Source organism: Capra hircus, chromosome 1, assembly GCF_001704415.2.
Source record: "Capra hircus breed San Clemente chromosome 1, ASM170441v1, whole genome shotgun sequence".
Classification (NCBI taxonomy): domain Eukaryota; kingdom Metazoa; phylum Chordata; class Mammalia; order Artiodactyla; family Bovidae; genus Capra; species Capra hircus.
In genome coordinates, this window is record NC_030808.1 from 58,965,743 (window position 1) to 58,990,134 (window position 24,392).

General features: G+C 36.0%; 1 protein-coding gene across 13 annotated transcripts in view; it reads right to left on the minus strand.

Moving 5' to 3' along the window:
- ZBTB20 (zinc finger and BTB domain containing 20) overlaps positions 1-24,392 on the minus strand; it is an 848,072-nt gene that overhangs the window by 228,939 nt on the left and 594,741 nt on the right. The window contains exon 1 of one of the 13 annotated variants that reach the window (XM_018040347.1): positions 8,498-8,519. The exons of the other annotated variants lie outside the window; for them this stretch is intronic. The gene's annotated coding sequence lies outside the window, so the exon portion shown is untranslated. Of the gene's footprint in view, positions 1-8,497; positions 8,520-24,392 lie in introns of those variants that run through there. 13 annotated transcript variants of the gene reach the window in all.

The following is a 24,392-nucleotide window of genomic DNA, read 5'->3' on the forward strand; positions in this document are numbered from 1 at the left end:
AGGACTGGGGTCACAGCTAGTTTATCTCTTTTGGTTAGAAAGCCTTTCCAGATGAGGTCATCAGTTTCATTACTCTGTTTCTTTCTCTCTCACTAGAGCGTCTTTCTAAAGGCAACGGAGGACCTCTTTAGTGAAATATTGAAGGCAGGGGATGCCTAGAATGATTAAAAGACACAAAGCTTTCCCATAGCACTTGTTCTTTTTTCTGTAAGGAGATGAGGTAATATATAATCTCCTTCCTATATGACTACCACAAGGGCAATTTGTGGGAGGAAGAGATGGATTTCTGGGAGTAAAATCCTATTGCATGGCCAGGGCTATTTTCAGAAGGGCTTATCTTCAATATCCTCATTTCAGAATTGGTCTCTTTGCTCAGAGCAGTAACTTGGGCAACACTGAGAACCCCTATCTTCAAGGCAGGAATGAAAGTTATTTACTTGTTGTTGGAATACCTGATGAAGAAAAAGGAAGATGCAAAAACAAGTGATTCTGCTAAAATAAGGTGATGTATATGAATAAATGTCATATCCTGCTGCTATTTCTCATGTGGTTTGTGTCTCATACCTCTATTCACTCTCTTGCTCTGCTGTTTCTACCACTGGGCAGCCCACATGTGTAATCTAGACAGACAACTAGTTTGCTCATACATAATTAAATAGTCTCTAGAGGCAGTAGATCATTTTATCTTTTTAATACCTCAATACTTGCTTCAAGTAGGAACAGTTACAGAGAACCTTACCATGTGTCTGATTCTTTGTGACCCCATGGACCATAGCCCGCCAGGCGGCTCTGTCCATAGAATTTTCCAAGGAAGAATACTGGAGTGGGCTGTCATTTCCTCCTTCAGGGGATCTTCCCAACCCAGGGACTGAACCTGCATCTCCTGTTGGTCCTGTATCGGCAGGCAGATTCTCTATCACTGTGCCACCTGGGAAGGCTGAACCTTACCATAGGACATGGAATCTGCACTTGTCAAAGATATCACTACACATGTAAATTAGAAACTAATCATTACTTCCTTTCTGGATACAGTGCCAGCTTTGCCTCAGAGTTTATGTTGAAATATACATCTTTATGAAATATTTCTCACTGCAGACAGCATCAATTTAGGAGTATCGAACATTGATTCCCAGCCCTCTCATACCTCAAAACCAAAGAGAGGGAAGAGCTGAAAAGGGTAATTGACAAAGACCTGGACTTTCTTAGATTTTAAGAGGCCAGTTGTATTTGTAAATTCCTGATTTAAAAACCTGACAATCGTCAATGCCAGACTATTCCTGGACTTCTTCATCATATACTTTTCCCTAAAGTCTCTCAAAGAACTGAAAGGCGTCCAGAGATTAAAATAAACTTGACAATCATGTTGCAACTCAAACAGATCCTGATTCTTTTCGCCACTTTTTAATTCATTGCAGATGGTGTAAATGGGATGTTTACTGGCTGGCAGGTAATGAGTCTTGTTGTAGATAATAGTGATGGACGGGCTCTCGTGCCTGTTGACAGCCCAGCATCTCAGCTGCTGTATATGGCTATCACCTATTGCTTGGTAGCACGCACAGTATCGTGACAGGATGCAAACTCAAGTCCATTTCTCTCAGTAGAAATGATTATTGGTACATCTGAATCTCACTAGTCACATATGAGTTGCACTGATTTCATCCTCACTGTCCACACGGGTAGACAGTCAAAGATGTGATCTAATGTCTACTGCTCTAAAAGGAAAATGTAATCTGTTTAAACATCCAAACACTCTTCTTCCCAGGTACTGCCATTCATCACAACTGTCAGTGCTTCTGTGGAAGAGTAATGACCCTCAGGCATGGGATAATGCTCCATAGGGGCCTTATGAATGCCACTGCCAAGCACAGAAATTGATCGGTTTTCAGTGGAGCTGGTATGTGCATCATGAAAGACCTGCACTTACTCACTAAATTACAAGTGGCTGTTTACTCCTTATACAATAAAGCCTGGGTTAGGGAGCCACAGACCCTGCTGACTTTAATTGTCCCAAACATGTGAGCACTAGATTTGGGCCTGTCAGTGAGATAGATTTAAACAGCTTGAAACTGAAAGTTGGATCAGAGTCATTCAAAAATGCATTGGGAAATAATGTAGGTACTGTTGCCTTCCATTCCTTTTTCTTTTCCTTTTTTTAATCCTCTCCAGCTATGGAAGGTAACAACATCCCACTTTCCAATATAAACACAATTTTTTTAAAAACAGGGTAAGCATGCTTATGAAAAGTTAATTCTTTGTTTACTTCCTGTGGGTTTCCCTCCATTTCTGGATTGCTCATGCATTGTTTCTACAAAGTAGGATAAAGATGAACAGTTACATAGTATGAACTCGTGATTTTCAAAATGTCTCCCAACGGCTCTATTTCCACATTCAACCTATATTGACCTTTTCCTTTAAATCCTCCCTACACTCCCAATCTCATCTACGTTTACTATGAAATCTCCTTGGGAGATAGGCTAACTTGCACTCTATAAACTATTCATACCTTGGTAAATGCTCTATTATTTGAAAGTTTTATTCCAATATATCTCTTCCTCAGCTAATATACCTTTAACTTTTAATTTCTGTTCAATCTTTTTTTTTGCCAATAACTTCAACAGCATCAAATATTTAATGATTGTATTTTTCAGTAAATAAGTTTTGGTAGTTCTATTACTAGCTCATGATATTTTTATGCATTTTTTAAGGGGGTAGAGATAGCCAAAACTGGAGGGACAATAAAAGATACCCTTCAGAATGTCACATGTATGTTAATTTACAAGACACTGGTTGGTCTTGCCTTGAAAATTATTTTTCAATGTGTATGTGGTGAATGGCTTAACATAAATAAAGGAAATGAAATCCTTTACTCATATGGGCTCATTTTAAGAAAATTCTCTATATGGTAAATGGGTCCTTATGAAATCATTACAGTTAGAAGAGCTCTTTCTACTTGAGAGTTCTCTGTTCCTTTGGCAGTTCAGTGTTATGCCCAACTTAACTACATTTTTTGTGTTCACAATTTTCTGATTATTAATATCTCTAATGATGGGACTCAGACATTTTCCTGGAAAGAGAGACTCACAATTAGAGAAATCTTAATAATTAGTGAAATATACCAATGAGATAATGAAATTGGAAGCTCTCAGTATCCTGCCAGAGATGAAGAAATCTTTTTGAGAATTAAGAATATGCTAGAAGACAAAAGATCAGACAGTGAACTGAGTTGAGTGACCTTTGATGTAAAGTGTCAGCTAGAAATGTCAATCCAATTCAAGACTGGATACAAAGGGACATTGTGTCACTGAGCAGAGAGGTATTAAGTTACCTGATTATCTTCTCTGGAAGAATGCATTATGGTTTAGACACTTTTATTACCTGAAAGATGTAGACAAATCAGGAAAGATTAACAACCAGTTTTATTAGAAGGTAGCAGATGAGCTAGTCTGAATAGCACTGGTTGTTAAAAGTTCTGTATTCTCTTCCCAGCTTTGATATGCTCTCACATGGGAATAGTCATTCCTGAAATTTAGATAGGATAATTTATATTCTGTTCCCCAGAGAAAGGGCAGTTTGGGAACTGAAGGGAGGGAAGGGTTTAAAATAGCAGGAAGACCTGGGGCGGCAGAAGGGCAGGAAGTTCTATTATAAGATTTTCAACTTTAATTAAAACAGCAAAACAACAACAACCATTTTGTTAAGCTTTCATTTAAATAAGCCCAGTACATTTAGTATGTGCAATATGTCTTTCATATTTAGTACCTAATTGTTTTTGGTACATGGAATAAGATTATTCCATAATGCTAAACTATTATGTGCATGTTTCCCTAGAAATGTAATTTACAAGGTCATTCTAGAAACTTTGATTATGAAATTCAATATCACTTTCAGCTAGTTACCCTTAATTCTAGCGCAGCTTTCTCATCTCTTTACACATACCCTGAAGCTGAAACCTCTGGTTTCATAGGAACATTCCATTGGAAAAGCCTCCTGTTCCTTGCTTTCTGAATTATTTTCTAGATATATTTTCAAATACAATTGCATGTCTTACCAATTAATACCAGTTATGAATATTATTGAGAAATGATTCATATAATTTTCTAGTTAATTAGTGAAAATAAGTTGTCCAGAAGCTAACGATAAATTACCATTTTTACACAGGCCATTATTCCTGGGTATATTTATTACGATTTACCATTTATTAAAGGGTCTTTATTGGCTGACAAAGTATAATAGAGCTAAACTTCTTCCAAGGAACGAGGATGACTCACTAACGTCCCAATACATTGTACTAATACCTATCCCAGGACTTCATCTTTTAATTCTATTGGGAAACACCTATAAACATGACATAATTTATTTCTTTTCTGACGTTCATTCAAATTCATTTGTCCCTAAACATTGTAGTTATCTTCTCTGTAGACTACTTTGAGGGGTAGAGTGGTGAAGAATCGGGACATATCAGTTCACATTTAAAAGGAGCAGAAGAAGGGTTTAGATGACAAGTTATCTTAGGCAAGTTTTAGGAAAAGAGGCAGACTTATGATGACCTTTAGTGAAATAAGCCCAAACTCTTAATCACTCCCTTACCTACTGAGGTGCTCAGTTGCTGGTGACTTTCTCAGTTACTTTAACGGTCTTCTCCCCACCAAATAACTCTGCTTTATTTGCAAACACTGTTGGGCTGTGTTCACAGTTCCTTTTCCTCTTCCTCTAAGGAAGAATGTTTTTAGGCCAAAATAATCCTGAATAGGCCAAAGACAGGACTGCTATACATCATAAATCAGTTTCAGCTCTCTTGGCTACTCAACATAAGATATTGCAAAATCTCCATGAAGTAATATACATTGTCATGAGATTATTTCCTATCTTCAGTTTTGGAAATATTCTTAACCTATTAGTAGGAATTACTTCTCTTCTTGCTCCTCTACTCTTCATTATCTCTATACAGCAAAGACAGTGATTTCCTCAAATGTGAAATCAAATCCTATTACATAAATTTCCAATAGCTGCCCACCACCATGAGACGGAAACTCAAAACTTCTCACTTTGAAGCTTGCATAATCTGGTTTCCAACTTCTTTTCTGATCACATCTCCAGTATATTTCTGCTTATTCCCTGACCTTATTTCATAATTCACATGCCTAACTCACTTTAGGCTCAGAGTTTTTGCTGTTGCTATTCCAATTTCCTCCAGATCTTCACATGACTGGTTTCTAACATCACTTGAGAGTCTTAGCCAGAGGCCATCTTTGTACATGCTGTATCTGTTAGGTTATACTCTTATTTTCTTCATTTCACTTATCAGTGTGTGTTAGTATGTCTACATATTTATTAACTCTCTCCCCTAACTAGAACGTTCCATGAGGAAAGAGGACCTGTTAAGTCCAGGTCACCATTATATTTCCAGTGCCTAGAATAGTAGGGGCTCAATAAATATTTGCTGAATGAATGAGTAAAAGAGTGACTGAAAAATAACAGAATGAATACTGGAGTGTGCTTTTCATCCCAATGGTTCTTTAAATGAACCTCAAATGCTTAAAAAACAAAAATGCACTTTCCTAGCACATTAGCATCAAAATTGCTAATTTTACTAATTAAAAGACTAGGCCTCAATGTACATTAATGACTGGTACAAAATCATGTGACAAATAAGGATTTCACAATTCTGATCTCAAATTATGTCAGATGAATTAGTTCCACAGTGTTTTTCTTAGAAGAAAGTATAAACCAGGGGTAATTAATCTGAGGTCCAACATTAGGCTTTAGGTGGTCTGTGAATCCTCTGAAAAGGTATTATGTCATCTTTTGGGGAGAGGGTCAACAGCTTTCACCAAAATTTCAAAGGAAGCCGTAAGTGGGAGGAGGCTAGGAATCCTTTCAAGCAATAGCACTGTAAAGCACTATGCTATCCCACCCCTTCCTCCGTGATAGTGCTACTATGTTCTTTTGACTACAAAGATGCTAGGTAGCAAGTTTCAACCACTGCCTATTTGAGTGTTTTTTTCATACTCATTGTTTCTGACTATTAGGTAAAGCTCATTTTGCCCTACAGCATTCTTACAGTTTTAAGACTGACATTTTTGGAAAGAGATACATGTCTACATCCTCAATTCTGCTAAAATACCTTTGACCAGTTGGGATTCAATCTCATTTTCACCTGAATATGTTATATACAATCATTTTGAAATTCTCTGGCATTTATTAATTATAAAATTTGGGTTTAAGTTTAATCCAAGTCCTAGAAGTTTCAAATGAAATAACACTGGGTAAAAAAAATAACACAATAGGAAAATAAAACAAACAAAAAAACTGGGTGTGCTGAACCATATGAAATTGCTGTTTCTGTGAATCAAAATGGTTGAATACTGGCAAAGTGAAATGGTTCAACCCGTGGGTTGTTAACTGCTATTGTTGTTAGAAAAATGATTCTTACTCTCCAATTTTCCCTTCCTGTAAACATTTCTATTCATGTGAAATGTATTGTGGGTAACTGGTGCTGGGGGGTGGGGTTCAATTTGCCCATTATTTTAATTCATAATGCATAGGGCTTCTTAATTCTTACTATAGCAGGTACCTCCAAATGACAGAGAGCCTGGAGAATAGGTATTAAAAAACTAAATTCACAGAGGCTTATTTTTCTCATACCCAGATGCACTTTTAGCTGGAAAAGTTTTAAATGGATGTCAAATCCATGGAGCAGGCTCATGGGGACCATACTGGTTTCCTATTGTTGCTATAACTAAATACCACAATGTTAATGTCTCAAACAAATCTAAAGAGTTTTGGAGGTCAGAAATCCTTAAATCAAGGTGTCAGTGGATTGCGTCTTTCTGGAGATTCTGAGACAGAATCCCTCTCCTTATCTTTTCCAGCTTCTAGAGGCAGGCTGCACTCCTTGGCTCACGGTCCCTTCTCCATCTTCAAAGACAGCAGTGCAGCATCTTCAAATCTCTGCGCTCCCCTCGCTTCCCCTGCTCTCTGATTCTGCTTCCTTTGTCATATGTCCTTCTCTGACTCTGACCCTCCTTCCTCCTTCTTTCTTTTACAAAAACACCTGAGATTACTTTAGGCCTATCCAGAATCCAAGGTAATCTTTCAATTTTAAGATTCTGATTTACTCACATCTTCAAAGTCCCTCTTGCTATTTAAGGCAATCTATTCACAGGTTCTGAGGATTAGGACATGGGCCTCTTTAGGGAGGGCTTCCCTGGTGGCTCAGCAGTGAAAAACCTGCTTATAATGCAGGAGACATAGGTGACGCAGGTTTGATCCCTGGGTTGGGAAGAGTCCCTGGAAGAGGGCATGGCAACCCACTCCAATATTCTTGCCTGGAAAATCCAATGGACAGAGGAGCCTGGTAGGCTACAGTCCATGAGGTTGCAAAGAGTCAGACATGGCTGAAGTGACTAAGCACGCATGCCCGCTCTTTGGGGAACGGGTCCATTATTCTATTGCTGGGTTCAAAATATTCCAGGACTCAAATTGAAAGCAAGATAGTATCATATTTCTTTATAGCTGCATAGAAAATTTCACATATACCCACTTATAATTTTTAAAGACACAGAAACTTAACTCTCCAGCCTCACTTTTGGCACATGTGTATGGAAATCATAGTTTAAGTTTTGGTTTGTAGGGTCTTACAAACCAAACCTAGTTTCAGTTAGTCCTACTTATATTCTAACTTGTCCTTTTGGCAGAATTCATACTGCTATCTCTAGCCAAAGAATTATTAATATGGTAAGTCCTTTCAGTAGTACGTTCTATTAACTCTAAAAATAAAGACACAGATTTTTAACCAAGAACCAACCAGGACAGATTCCCACACTTCCCATCATATCTGTCTTGTGCCCTGCCTTCAGGCACTGTATACAATCTGTCTGAATAAGCTAACCAGCATTTGCAGATGTTAACACTTGACTGTTGTTCAGTTGCTAAGTTGTATCTGACCCTTTGTGACTCCATGGACTGCAGCACACCAGGCTTCCCCGTCTTTCACTGTCTCCTGGAGTTTGCAGGTGTTAATGTATGACTCTACCATGAGAAATTTCCTCCCTCTGATCCTTGCTTGGATAAGTTTAACTCAGATGACTTCCTTCTTATCTCACCTAAAAAGGCCTGTCTCCCTGACCTGCATCTTGCCCATCCACTATCTCAGTGAACACTAGCCCTTAAACATTCCAGCCTCATCAGCACAGGCCCATCATGACGGCATAATATCCTTGTCCTGCTAGAAACTGTTCAGCATCCAGAGGACCATCTTTATGCTGATAACACTAAAATATAAAATAATGCCAACAGCTGGTGCTACAAATGGCTTTTAAAAACGATGTTCATTCACTAAAATTCCTCTTGCTACTTTTGACATGAAACACGCAGTCTCTAATTATTCTGATCAAGACGGTGAAATACAAAAACAAACTTTAATTGTGTTTAACAGATATTTAATCAGGACTCACTGAACTACAGATTAAAGCTGAAATTCATAAACCATAATTACCCGATTGTCGCAATCTTTTGGTCCACATTCTCCTTCCGTCTGGGCGTCTGGCACCTTGCCCCGAATTTCTTTTACTGTCTTCTCAGCTTCGTTACTGTTCATGTTTTCCAGCAGAGATTTAGCACAGATTACAAAATATCTGTTCTTGGCAACTTTCTTCATTAGCTTTTTTTCCCCCTTGCAAAAAAGTTTATTTTTTTTTTCCTACCAGAGTAGCTGGAACAGGCATACGTTTAGGGAACTTTGGTGACACAAACTAATTATATAGTTATCAAGAGATAATAAGGCAGTGATAACGAGAGTTACTAGTGCTACCACGTAGGTGTCATGCAATTTCTCTAGTATGCCATGCGGTGTGTCCCAGACACCATGTAATTGCCTCATGTCACGACCTCATCGTTTTCTGGAAAATGCTTATCTCACCCTAACAAAACCTTTTCTGCCACATTTGATAAAAAAGTGTAACTCTTAGTTCTTATTTCCAGTCCCACTTATTCCCAATAAGATGCTATCTTGCAAATTTAAGAGAAATACCTGTCCTCTCCTAAAAATTTGCTTTTACATGGAGCAAATGGAGCAGTTCTGTTTTCTTTTGCTTTATTTAACCCAGGTGAAAGAAGTAACTACCAACAATACATCTTTCTCTTCTGTTTTTTTCTGTTTTTTTTTAAACAACAACAACAAAAAAACCCCCACAAACAAACAAAAAACACCAAAAGAAGAAAAAAAGACCCAACCTCACCCTATTTACTTAGGATTCGTTTAGTCTGGCACTTCCCCCTACTCTTCCCTTTCAAATCTCAGTCACTCACATTTGTTTTTTCCTAGAATTATGGTGTAAATCATTCTTAACAAGCTAGCTTGAAACATGTCTCACTTGGTAGAAACACATAACGCCACTGTAATTGAAACATGGAACTGTGAGCTTGAAACTCTTTCTATTTTTTTGGGCCTCTCTTCAGAAGGACATGCCGAGTTTCCCTCACAGTGCCATAACCCCCGTGTCACACAGTTAGGATAACATCACAGACCAAGGCAAGAGGATAAAGAGAAGGCGCTGGCAAAAGAAGAGGTGGGTGGTTCCTTTATTCCCCCTAGTTGAGCAGATACCCCTATGAGACAAGAATTGTAGTTACTACTTATTTATCTCAAGTCGAAGGCTTGAAGTTTGACCTCACCAAGACCTCTGGATATGACATCCCACCTGAGAGTTCCAGTTTAAAACAGGATAGAGTGGCTTACTTTACAGCACAGATGAAAGCTGTTTCCAATTCTGCTTTTATTAGTCATCTCCCAGTCTGATCGCTTCCCATTCAACTGTACATTTAACTCAAGTTGGGGTCAAAATCACCCCCAGATTTAGAAGGGCCAGAAAAATTGCCATCCCATCCTAGAGCATTGTTCTTCAATCACACAGTTCCTCTAAATATAGTTGATGGCCTTTGAGATGCAAAATGCATCACTTAAATGTAGTAGAGGTCCCTTTCACTGCATTGCCAAATCTATTTAGCAGAATCTTCCTGGAATAATCTGTCCCTAGACCTGAGGATGCGCAGTGATTTTAAGCATTTTAAGCTAACGATAATGGTTAGTGCTGAGAACAGATGTACCTGGCTGTGATGTGATCTATTCCAGTAGGCTTTTATGAGCTGTTCATTCCTATTGACTTAGCATTTTATGTCTCTGCTTTTGCCTGGTGTGATGGTTACATAGGGGTGTCGTGTGTGTATTTTCCTGATGTGTGATGGCAGCACAGGGGGCTGTGTGTATTTTCTCAGTGCAATGGCTACACAGGGTGTTGTGTGTGTGTTTGCCTGGAGTTATAGCTGCACGTGTTATTGTGTGACTCCCCCCACCCCCTGATTTGATGCCTGCTGGCAGGGTCCTATGTGTATCTTTTTCTTAGCGCGATGGTTGTACTCATTGCCCTGCTAATGATGGACATTTCTAGCGATTATCTATCCACAGGGTCCTGGGGAAAGAACTGCAGTAAAATCAATAAATGGTTCTAGACAGGGCCTTGTAAACATGAAATGACACCCCAGCATAAATGCCTTTTCCTACCATAGCATGTTAAATCCAAGTGCTGTTACCTTATTGGCATTGGGATAAAATTTCTATGGTCTCTCCATCTCTTCCATATATTGCAATCGTTTGGGGGAATTTGAGATTACTGCTGGTTGGAGGGCTTTTACACATGAATCTGTCTAATGACATTTTTCACTACATTGTCCTACGCATCACCTCTTATACTCCATCCTGACTTGCTCTGGGATAATAGCTGATATTCTGAAAGTGAACATGGCTTTTATTTATTCCTGCAGTCTCACCAGGCCCTCCCCACATGCGCACTACATCACACACACACACACACACACACACACACACACACACACATACACCACCCCCTCCCTTACTGCTCTCTAGTCTCTGTATCCCTCCTGTGTTCACCAAATGGAACTGACAAAGCAAAGAACCAATGAGGTTAAAGTCTTTTGAAATCCCTGGAATACAGATGAGCTGGGAGGCATCTGGAAACAAAACCAGACACTTGAAATCAAAGAGACAAGTAAATTACTATCCTAATCTAGGAAGAATAACTAAAGGTGTCAGTGGGGTTCCATTGATAGCACTTGGCCCTGAGCCAGAATGCCAAGGGTTCAAACTCCACACCAGCTTTGGGCTCAGGCCCAAGACTTGACACTGCAGGGTGCAGCAGCATGTGCAGCAGTGTTAAAGGTGTCAGCCTTCTGCAGAGAGGTTAAGTCCAAGTCCTTCTGCCTGCTTGTCATTATACCCCAGAGGGATGCAGAGATAACCCTCGCTTCCTCTTCAGTGCCTTTCTCAACAGGACAGACTGTGGGGGAGCCAGTACTCTGCAGCAGTATTTACTAATATCAGTAATGTACAATTAGTGAAATGCCCCTTTTCTGATAAGGCTGCTTGAAGAAATAAAGTATGTGCAAGAACATCCAACTGCCTCCCCCCTTCTCCCTCCAAAAAACCTGATGGCTTTCCTAAAGATTCTTCCTTCAATGCAAAGAGCTAAGTTTGGAAACCTAAAACCACGTGTCTAAATGAAAGGAAATGTTTTCATTGGAACAGCTTACATGTCTGGTACGCTTGCATAAAAACTATTGCATAGCATTTTAGAGCTAAAATTGCTATAAAATGCTTAATACAGTAAGAATAATTATGAGATTTTGCACGCACAGCTGGTATACAACTAAAGTCTCAGCTACAAATTCAGTGAGGCATGGGAAAACCATTTATAAAAATTCCTGGTATGCCAATTTGACTCACCATCAACAGCCCATCAACACTTCTTCATTCTTTAGGTGGAGAGGGAAGATATTTACCTACCGAAAGCTTTATTTCTCCTTTTATGGCTGTCATTAATACTGGATTCAAGGAATTCTAGTCATTACTTGACAGGGACAATATAAATAAATTCTAACAGGACACAACTGACCTGAACACAAAGCTTTTCCATTGAGCACAGTAGGGAGAAATTTAGTAGGCAATGAACCAGGAGACCAAACTTTATTAAGTTTAGCTGCAGAACCATCCCCTTTTGTCCTTCCTCTTTCTTCTATTCCTTTACCTCTTCTCATCTCCCCTCTCCTTTTCTAAGATTCAAATCCTTGAGTGACTTCCTAGGTACTCTGGACGCCCCTGGTCACAGCCCACCTGGCCTTGCCTTCCCCTGGATAACACCCTAAGGACAGAACTCCACTCTCTCCTCAAATTATAACGGTTCTTTCTTCTCCTTTCCCTTCAGCATCAGCTAACAATTATTTAAAAAGGAGCTAAGTAATTTGGATGAGCTGTTAATGGTTAATAATAACTCAATAAAGATTATTTCTTGATAAAAACTGTACTAAAAGATAAGGAAGAATCTCTTTATTGTGGCTTTATAGCATCTATGGAGAACGCCATAGTAGATGAGATGACTGTCGTCAGAGGCATTGCTGAATGCTTCCTTGCATGGCCTTGGTCATAGAAAGAGAAGCCACAGTGGATATATAGGAACCCTCTGGGAGATAGTGGGGGACACAAAGGCAGCACAGTACAAGATAAAATGAATTGGACCAGAGTCAGGAAATCTAAGTTTGAACATCAACAAACCCTGCCAACATGTGTTTGAGTAAGTCATTATGTTCTCTTAGCTGAGAAATGAGGTCCTTGGATTAGAAAATCTCCAAGGCTCTATCTAGCTCTGAAGTGAAGGTCGTGTCACGGCTGTCTGACTGAAGATCAGTTACTGTTCCTAGGTTAGCTGCTTCCTCCAGCTAAGAATTAGTAGCTCTGAGTATAAATGGCTGATATTCCACACGGAATCTAACTGAGGGAGTACTGATGTTTGTAAATAAGTCTTAAGCTCTTTGCCTTCTACCTGCATCTATGACTTCTGAGTCAGCTCCTTGATGTTATACAAGTATTTTCTTAGCATTTCGTTTTTCCTTGTTTCAACAAACATTTAATGAATATTCTCTACATATGAAACACAGAACTAGTCATTGAAGACAAGGCAAAACAGGACACCATCTTTGTTTCCTAAGAAGCCCAAATGAGTCTACTATTCTTGCCATTCCATCTCCCTTTCACTTCTGTGCATTACAATGTATACTTCTAAAACTATAAATGTAGCATAGAAAAAATAAGGGGAATCAGACTTAGCTAATCTGAGCCCAGTTCAAAGTGCTGTTTATCGTCAGCAAAAGACTATGATAATAATTGAGATTAAAAATGATAGTCATTCAAATGTGCACTTCAATTGTACAAACGGTATTTATCAACATGTATTTTGAGGTCACTGATGTACATTAAGAACAGCAATTCGGGTGGCAAGAAGATTATAAAGGCAAAACAATCCTTCCTGTAGTAATCCTGATAAAATTGTAGGATAAAATCAGTGAATAGTCTCTAGGGAAGTAAGAATACAGAATTTTTTTTTAGTATTTTTTTTCTTCTGAGGATTTTAGGTTCTTATTCCTTCAAACTTTCTTCTTGAATTAATACTAATAACTGCCATTTATTGAGTGCATATTAAACCATAAACACTTCCAATATAATATTGCATGATAAGAAAATGATTCTGCAATATGGATATTATTACCCTCATTTTATGTATATGAAAACTGAGGCTGAGAAGGGTGAAATAATTTGTCAAAGATAATACAGTGTGCAGAGTTGGGATTTAAACTAGGGTTTGTCTTTGTCTGTGAAACATAGCTCCATAAACATGTCTTGGTTCTGCCAAGTCTATTCAAAAATAAATAATCCTGCTTGAATGCTTTGTTAACAACCAAGGAAAACAATCTTCATATTCTTTCTTCACATTCATTCATTGCATTACATATAGTATGATGAAAACAGGAGATGGTTAAGATTTTTCTAAGAGTTGGCTGCCTTTTCATATTTATTTGGACTGAGATGAATAATTAAATTTGGGGCTCTCGATCAAAGAATGAGCTATTTGCTATCTGCATAAGTATTTGTTGTTAATTGATCAGACACGGATAAGGTGTGTTATTACAACTATATTTTGAGGTATGATTTACATTGTTCTACTGCATATTACCCTGTGCTGTTTTTCATTTTCCTGCACTTTGGACTTTTTGTTTTGTTTTTATGAATTTAGTCACAGTTGGTTGTGTTTTGAACTTTGTAAAAATGTAATTCTAAGAAAATTAAAAAAAGAAAAAGAAAATATTTTCAAAATGATGTCAAAATCAAATCTACCCCTTACTAATTCGATTTGTAGGAAATGGAGAGTGAAGTATTGTAAGCAGAATGCTTTTAAATACATCCTAATTACTTCAATGTGCAAATGCATTGACTAAATCAAAGCATGCATTTAACACTTTGCACTTCAATTGTGCTTATTTGTCTAAGTTCTATAGATAGCAATTCCATAAAAAAAAAAAAGAGAGATAAACTTCACTATAGTTAGTCATTCTATAATTACCTGGGGAAAACAATCATTCTTAAATTCAAGCTTACTTCTCAAGTCTGCTCACTTTTGGACTAACGCAGAACATCATTAGTGCAAAGAATACAAAATAACAGATAATTAACTGCAGCTACTCAAGTTTTCCCAATTGATCCTATCTTTCTATTCTCTTCTGCTTTTAGTGGGTGAGGTGAGGGGTGGGAATAGTGAAGCCACATAGGATGAAGCAGACAGACCGAGTCCTGAGGAATGATGCCATGGACTGGAGGGAATCCACAGTCGAGGCTGGGATGGAATTATCATGTCAAGGTCACTTAGGGCTTGGTCTGGAACCACCTGCATCGGAATCTCCTGAGGAATATGTTAAAAAGACATTTCAGAGTTTCACCCCAGAGCAACTAAACTGAATGAGTAGCTCTTGAGGTGGAACTCAAAGATCTACATTTTAAACAAGCTTCCCAAGTAATTCTTACGCTACTGAAGCCTGAAAAGCACTGGCTTATATTCACTGGAAGGACTGATGCTAAAGCTGAAACTCCAGTACTTTGGCCACCTCATGTGAAGAGCTGACTCATTGGAAAAGACTCTGATGCTGGGAGGGATTGGGGGCAGGAGGAGAAGGGGACGACAGAGGATGAGATGGCTGGATGGCATCACCGACTCGATGGGACGTGAGTTTGAGTGAACTCTGGGAGATGGTGATGGATAGGGAGGCCTGGCGTGCTGCAATTCATGGGGTCGCAAAGAGTTGGACACGACTGAGCGACTGAACTGAACTGAACTGATGCAGTTCTCTGATTCTACACCCAGGGATAGCCCTGCTAGTATACCTTTGTTCCTTCTGTCCCAGTTGTCAAGATATATGTGCAAGTACAAATAGCTGACCTGGGAGGTATTAATGGTAGTGACAATAGCCCAAGGGCTTAGACAGTCATGTTTAACATGCATGATCTCACCTGATCCCTACAATAAGGATTGTGATTTAAGTATTATTACTATTCCATAATAATATTCCCATCTTTCAGATGAGGAAACTGAGATTCAGAGAGATGTAGTAATTTCTTGTTTTGAATGTCACACTGAGTATTGTGAGAGTTCCTAAGTTTTAACCCTTTAGCTCTTAGCCTTGTGGAAAAATACGTTCTTGAAAGGTGTTTACTTTCAAAGATGTTCATGATTTGGTGATAAAATCATTGTAAAGGGTGTTAAGCACCTAAAATAAAACCATAACATTACTGTAAATGAGATAAAGTGCCTAAATACTAATAAAATTGGTTATTTATTATAATACATAGGATGTGAGCATTTGTATTCATGTAACTTTTCTCCTCTGTATTTCTATAATTACTAAAATCATCTAAATTAAATTGCTGATCTTTGATTAATCCATTATGCACTTTGCCAAAACCTGAGGTATAAAAGGTAAATAGGACAAAGCCTCTGCCTTCAACTGGGTTTACAGTTCAGAGAAAAGAGATGAACATGTGTACAAATGGTTCCGGTTCACCTTGTGGTCAGTGGAGGCCTGAGTTGGAAAGAGAATGGTTCTTCTCTGGGCAGAAAGCAAAAAGGGTGTGGTCTGGAAATTTTTAGTTACTCTAGCACTTTGCCATTGGCCAGTGTAAGGAATTTTGATTTTTTAAGATTACATTTTTACTTATATAGTTTTGTTAGAAAAAGGGCAGACTGAGTTACTCGTGAACTTTGGGCTGATAAACCTTTATGTGGCTTATTCTTTCTGGCATCCAACCGGGTTCCTTTTTTGGCTAAATTCTGGGTATAAAGCCAAGTTAGTCATTATGTTTATTCATTCTTACATAAAGCAGCTGAAATTTTCCTTCTGAGATGGGTGCCTGATAAATGTTATCAGTAGTAGGTCATGCCACTCAATAAAAGTGACCTGTAGATACACTGGCTATGTCCTTTACTTTGTTTTCATCTGTTTCAGTTACTTAAAATGCTATTATTAGATTATGAAATTTTTACAATATGAGAAATTAAGAAGTTAAAAACAGTTGAGAACAAAGAGTACTCAAGATTTCTTCCCTTGTGATAAGCTCATACACATGCAGATGTGACCTGAACATATTAATGCCAGAGCTGATGGATGGACTAAAAAAATGAGGTTCTGGAATGTCAAAGCACAGGCAGATGACCTAAGCAAATGCTCAAGAATCCAAAAAAAAAAAAGAAACTCTGGGAAACACTGGGCAATAGAAAGCATATGATATGATTTAGAAAATATATATCATATTTTAGATGAGAAGATTCTAAATATTGATATCTCAAGTACTTCCAAAGCTTAATAAATTGGAAAAGGAAGACCTTTTAATCCCTTTATGAAGTGATAAATAATAGACATCTGTTCTTTTTTCGAGCTGAATTATTATCAGATTTGGAATTATTTTTATTTACATTATTTACTGTTTGCTTAACATTTTTTACTTTTCTAATCATTAGAGTATTTTCAGAATATTTAGAAAAGTTAAGGAAAAGAAGTAAAATATCACTTAATTCCATCATACAGAGGAGGTACTAGTATTATTTACATTTTAATGTATTTCCTTTGATGTAACCAAATACTTTCATTCATTTTTCTATTGATAATTTGGGACCATATTAGATATACAAGTTTCTTTTGGATCAGGCATGTTCAGTTACAATGTTTCATGAACATTTCCTAGTAAATTAATATTTAAAATATTTTAAAATTAATAATTATATAGTTAATAACCTTATACAAATAATATACATATGTTCCATAATTTGCTTAATAATTTCTTTGATTAAATATTTAAGATTTTCTCTTCTTTTACTTTTATAAATGGCATTGTGATGAATAGGCTTGTATACAAATCTCTGTCTGAATTTCAGGTTCCTGTAATTTCAGGTTCCTAGAAATTAAATGATTGGGCCAAAAGATACATTTTTAAAGAAAGTTTCTTGATAATGTAATGCCTATTACCTCACAGAATTTGGTGTCAACACATGATCCCCCACAATTACTATTATATGAATGACAGTTTTACTGTACGTTTATCAGCATTAAAGATCACTGTTTTTATAAATCATGTCTTTGACTACTAGTGAGTTAAAATACTTTTTCATACATTTATCAGACAATTGCATTTCCTCTTTCGTAATTTTTCTTTTTATAATCTTTTTAGATTCTTTTGGACAAATAGGTACTGACCATCTCAGTACCTTCTTATCTTTCGCTTCTATTTCATTTCTGATGCTGTCACTAAAGCCTAGACTCTCCTTACCTAACCCTGAACCTTGACATCATGTCTGCCTAGTCTGCAGGTCATGTTTCTTCCATTCTGATCCATTCCGTACACTGCTGCCTAACAGCACTTTTGAAAATACTGCTGTTGTCATGTCAGTCCTGATTAAGATCCTACATTAACTCCCAGTTATTATTTATCTATTAGCTAAATTCAACTGCCATCTTCAGGGGGAAATTAATCCCATTCTTGGCTATGTCCTTATGAGTTCTGTTGATTAACATAGGTTATTGAGATATGGAACTTATATGCAGTTAAATTTTTATATGTGAGTACGTATATACAGAGACACACACACCTAATACTGAATACTAGAGATGAGTCTTGAAACGGGATTTACAGAGCTTGAAGCCCAACTTTTTATGTTTATAAATGAAGAAACTGACTCAAAGAGTTCAATAAAGTACTCGAAGTCATAGCGCTAAATGATAGAACTGGGACTAGAAACCAAGTCTCCCGATTCCTAGTTCAATGCCTTTAAGTAGGGAATAATAAAAAAATCATTTGTATAATTTAAAGATTAGAAACAGCTAGGAAACCCATTTAATTTAAATCTGTTCTTATGTATAAAAGATTGTGAAAATCCTGTCACATAGAAGGCTTGAGTGTTCTTATAAACATGAATAATATACTTATATATTGATCAAATGTGTCATTAAAAGTTTCATAAAATTTGCACACCAGCAAATGACCCAGTTTATACTAGTTTGCTTTCTTCTCGTTAATCTACATTGTTTTATTTAATCTGTTTTGCTTCAGTAGAAGCATGGTGTTTTTATTTTAGCATGTTGTAGATCATCATTAAGTTTCTTGCTAATATCTTGTGGTATTCAATGGAAAATCCAATTTTCCTAGCAACTTCTATAAAGAATTTCCTCTGACAATAATTGGGGATTATAAGAACTACCCTAAAAAGAACTACGTCAATGTTCCTCTATTTAAATAGTAAACAACACAAACTATTTTGTAGGAGAATGGGCTGTGAGACTGGGAGTTGCCAAATATACTAATTATTTAGAGGGATAGGGCAGGGCAGAAGGGGTAGATGTGGGAATAGCTATGACTTGAACTAACTTGGATAGAAGCTCATTGATTGTAAAGGGTTGATTTAAAAGCATGTGTTTGCCCAACTAAATCATTGACAGAAAGAGTATTTATTAAATCATACGGCAGTTAAACAGTTACAATATCCGATGTTTAAATGAATAGGCGGGTCATCCAGTGCTAGAGGGACACTAAGGATCTTAGCTATGTTTCCTTTCTCTGTGCGCATGTGTGTGCACACAAAATAGGCCTATTCATTTCATACTCAACAAACATTTTTAAGCACCTACCAGAAGCTCTCTATTACTGAAGAAATGATCCAGCTTTTTGTGATTATCCTCTCCACAGCTATGTCACAGAGATGGATAATAATCTATACCTGACTAATGCATTATAACAAAAACTGAGAAAGTGGGCAGGAGGAGAGGAACGAATAAGCAGCACCCTACATTTCTCATTTCACGCAGCATATGATTTCTTTAACAGCGATAATTAAAAACTAGTCTGAATGTTTTTAAAAATAACTGCTACTTTTTCTAATATTATTTTATAGTATTTCTTTTATCTACTATTACATCTACTACTAATAATATATACTATTTATTATTTTCTAGTATTCTTCATTATTAGAAAAATAAACTTTGCTTTAAAACTTTTAAATTGCTATACTAATAATAAACAAATAAAATAGTCATATACCATAAGAGAAAAAGAGAGACAGAACCAAGGAGGCAGAATAACATAGAAAATACTCATTTTTTACAACAATAAATATTAAGTCAATTAATTTATTATTAAAATAAAAACCATAACATAGGCTTAAAATTCCACAAAATCTAACCATACAATAGTACTTTAGGAATACTAGTTTTGTAGTGGAGAAAACTGAATTTAAATATTACTTCTGCATTTACTAGTCATCACCTCTTTCCTAAGGAGAAATTTACTTAGCTTATTTATATCAATTTCCTAGTTTATAAAACAGGAATGAAAGTAACTGACTATATAGAGAGGATTGAATAAAACAATATCTATAAAGTTCAGTGCCCAGCACCACTAAATAATAATAATAAATATTATTTGTAATATTTGTTTTAAAATGGTATATCTAAATGAAAGAGAGGTAAAAATCAAAGGAGTGTTATACAAGATATACTGATAAGTGAAAAAACTGATACAAGGTAGTTCTATTTGCAATTTTTTAAGGAATCTCCACACTGTTCTCCATACCTTATGACCCAGCAATCCCACTGCTGGGCATACACACCGAGGAAACCAGAATTGAAAGAGACACATGTACCCCAATGTTCATCGCAGCACTGTTTATAATAGCTAGGACATGGAAACAACCTAGATGTCCATCAGCAGATGAATGGATAAGAAAGCTGTGGTAATATACACAATGGAGTATTACTCAGCCGTTAAAAAGAATTCATTTGAATCAGTTCTGATGAGATGGATGAAACTGGAGCCGATTATACAGAGTGAAGTAAGCCAGAAAGAAAAACACCAATACAGTATACTAACACATATATATGGAATTTAGGAAGATGGCAATGACGACCCTGTATGCAAGACAGGGAAAGAAACACAGATGTGTATAATGGACTTTTGGACTCAGAGGGAGATGGAGAGGGTGGGATGATTTGGGAGAATGACATTCTATCATGTATACTATCATGTAAGAATTGAATTGCCAGTCTATGTCTGATGCAGGATACAGCATGCTTGGAGCTGGTGCATGGGGATGACCCAGAGAGATGTTATGGGGAGGGAGGTGGGAGGGGGGTTCATGTTTGGGAACGCATGTAAGAATTAAAGATTTTAAAATTTAAAAAAAAAAAAAAGAAAAGAAAAAAAAGGGAAAAAAAAAACTGATACAATACAAAATGAAAAAATCTAAAGAGGCAGAGTGAGGCTTAAGAAGAAAGTAACCATTTCTGCAAAGAAACTAAAAGCAGTGAGGAGGGCTGAAGCCATAAGCCTACTGAAATTCAGATAAAGCACACAGAGGTGGCTGGGAATCTAGGTCTTTGGAGTAATGGGGCCAAAAATGTTCCATATGAAATGGTGGACCTAAGTCTGTTTTGCTACTTCAACAAGAGGCTGTAAAAAATATGGCCATCTGCTGCCTGGGGCAATATCTCATACAGAGCTGCAGGCACTGAAACGTGGAAGGATGAAGGTATAGATTCAGTCTCGTGACCAAATATTCTTAAAGGCAAGCTAAAGACACCATTATAAGACTTGGATTGGGACTAGAAAGCCAGGAATGCAGATAGAGGCAACTGGAAAACCATCAGTCAAGGAGGTATGAAAAAAAAGAGAGAGAGAGAGAGTGCTAAGAGGGAAGACAAAAAAGCTGTATGACCAACATTAACCTGCAAAACAAAACTCTAAAACACAGAAAGGGAAGTTCATTTCTAGCTATTTTATTCTTTAGATGTGATGGTAAATGGAATTGTTCCTTATTTTCTCTTCCTGATCCTTTGTTGTTAGTCTATAGGAATGCAAAACAACCACAAAATTAATAACTGGAATATTCACTCCAGATAAATTAGATTTTATAGAATTGTCTGATAATGATTTCAAAATGAGTATATTTGCAATGTTCAGAGATATATAAGACTCATGTGTAAAAAGAACAAGAAATTACTGGATAAGAATAGACAACAATAAGATAAGAATAGGTGCAGAAAATAAATAAAAAATCTTAAAAGTGAAAAAAATGTACATGTAAAAATACAATAGGTAGGATAATTTAAGACTGGGCAATTTCAAGGAGAGGATTAAGTGAGTTGGAAAGTGATATAAGGAATTCATTCAGAAAAAAAAATCACAGAAAGTAAAGTATGTTTTAGGAAAATGAAAGAGCAGCTGACATATGGTAAATTGACAGGGAAACACCAATAGACAGCTATTAATATTATAAGAATCCCAGCAGAATAAAATGAAGGTAATGAAAAAGAAATAACAGAAGAAAAAAAAATAGCTGAGAATTTTCCAGAATTAGAGTCTTGAAATTAGAAAATATATCTATAGTTCATGACTGATAATTTAAAATAAATCCACATTAAAGACACATTTCAGGGAAACTATAAGATATTAAGGATATATAAAAACTCTAAGAAGTTACCAGAGGGAAAAGGCCAAGTACTTACAAAAAGTTGAAAAACAGATTGATAGTAGACTTGTCCTATGTAATGACAGTTAACAAAACAACAGTCTAAGATGTAATTGAGAAATATCTTCTAATGCTACACAAAATACCCAGATAATTGTTATTTAAAAGATAAAGACATTTTTAGACACACACAGTGTGCTACCCAGGGCCCTCCATAGAGGATTATGAAAAGATGTAGTTCAACAAGAAGGAAAGGAAATCCAGAAAGGAAGCTATAGGATCTACAAATAATAGTGGGCATAGTAATAACTAAAACATATGAGTAAATACAATTAAGTATTGATTATAAAAATAAATGATAATTATCTTTTGATACGATTAAAGCAAGTAAGTAAAACTAAAACTCCATTCAAAACTTATAATAATGAGATTGATATTTAAGAAGTGGATAAAACACGCTAGACACTTTTATTTCTGCATGAAGGAGTAAGTCAGAAATACTAAAAAGTGGATTTTATTTGTTAATAGAAAATTAGGTAGGTTAAGTACACATAAAAAATTTTTAGTATGAGCACTGAAAATAAAGATAAGCCACATATGAACTTTAAGCCCAGCAATAAAATCCATGTACTAGGTCAGAAAAGAATTTTTTAAACTTTTTTTTCAATCAAAACTATATAAAACACATCTCATTGTAATGCAGTTGAATTCAGAATCAGTAATAAAAATAGAGCAAATATATGTTTGCCATGTAGAAACATATATATATATATATATATTTTGGCTGCAATGCATGGTATGTGGGATCATATTTCCCTGACTGGGGATTAAACCTGTGCCCCTGCACTGGAAGCATGGAATCTTAAACACTGGACCACCAGTGAAGTCCCTAGAAACATACAGTTCTAATTAAGGGTTAAAAATAAATCAAAAGAGATATTAGAAAATATTTAAAATTAAACAAAACTATGTATCAAGATATGTTATGCAGCTAATGAGACACCTGAATGAGAATTTTGAGACAGATTCATTTCAAAAACAATAAAAAGTATTAAAATTGAATGAGAAAAAATCAACTCAGGAATCTAGAAAAAATGATCTAAATAATAAAATAAAAAGAAAAAGTAATGTTGACAAAAGCATAAAGTAATGATATGGAATGCAAAGACATAATCAAGTCAATAAGCAAACTCAAAAGCCAATTTTAAAAAAAAGTAAATAAAGCACAAAAATGTCTAATAGCTAGTAAAAGAGATTAATATAAATAATATTAGGAATAAGAAGGGAACATATCTAAAGATAAAATTAAATATCATAAGAATTTATGAAGAGCTTTGTGCAAATAAATTTGAAGTGTAGATTAACTGTTAACTGTATATTTTCCAAAAACATCCAATTTCTCCTTAAAATTGACTTAAGAAGAACTATAACACTGAATAAAGCAATAGGTATGTAAGTAAAGGAATTGATGATAATATAACATCTACCTTACACTACCTACCACCTACTAATACAAAATATTAGGTCCAGATGATTTTAGAGGTAAATCTAACCAAATCTTCAGAATAGGTAATCTGTATAATATAAAAATGTCTCAGAAATAGAAAAAAATTAGAGAAAAATGTTGTTCAACTTATTTTACAAGGCTAGTATCACCATAACACCAAATGTCTATAATAAAAATTTTAAAAGACTAATCTCCCCATGCAAACATATATACAAAGTTATCAGCAAATTAAACTCAAGACTGGATTTAAAAAACACACCAGGACCAAGTAAAAAAAAAATTCTTTTCCAGGAATATAAGAAATGTTGACTATTAAGAAATGTTTTAATATCATATAAAATACTAACATATTATGGGGAAATTTTTATCACATTATTGATGCAGAAAATGCATTAGATAAAATTTAATGAGTATTCTTATTTTTTTTAAAATATTTATTTATTTATTTGGCTGTACTGGGTCTTTAGTTGTGGCAAGCAAACTCTTTCAGTTGTGCCATGTGGGATCTTGTTCCTTGACCAGGGATCAAACCCAGCCTCCCTGCACTGGGAGAGCATGGAGTCTTAGCCACTGGACCACCAGGGAAGTCCTGAATATTCTTAATTAAAAATACTTAGCAAACTTTAAATAGCTGATGGGAACTTTTCAATAATAATTTTGATTTATCAAAATCCCAAGCAAATATCACATTTCCAGAACATTTCCATTAAAGGATGAAACAGAGCATTCCTAATGTCATGGCTTTTACTCCACACTCTATAAAGGTCTCAGTAATGCAATATGACAGGAAAAATAAATTGAGTTGAAAATTAATCGATAAATTGGAATTGAAAATTAAGAGATATATTGGAATTATTTACTCATGATATACATGTCCATGTGGAAAACCTAAGAGAATTTCAGTTTAGCCAGTCGAACTAGTAAGAGAGTTCAGCAAAGCTGTTGAGTAAACACCAATAATAACAAATAATCAATAA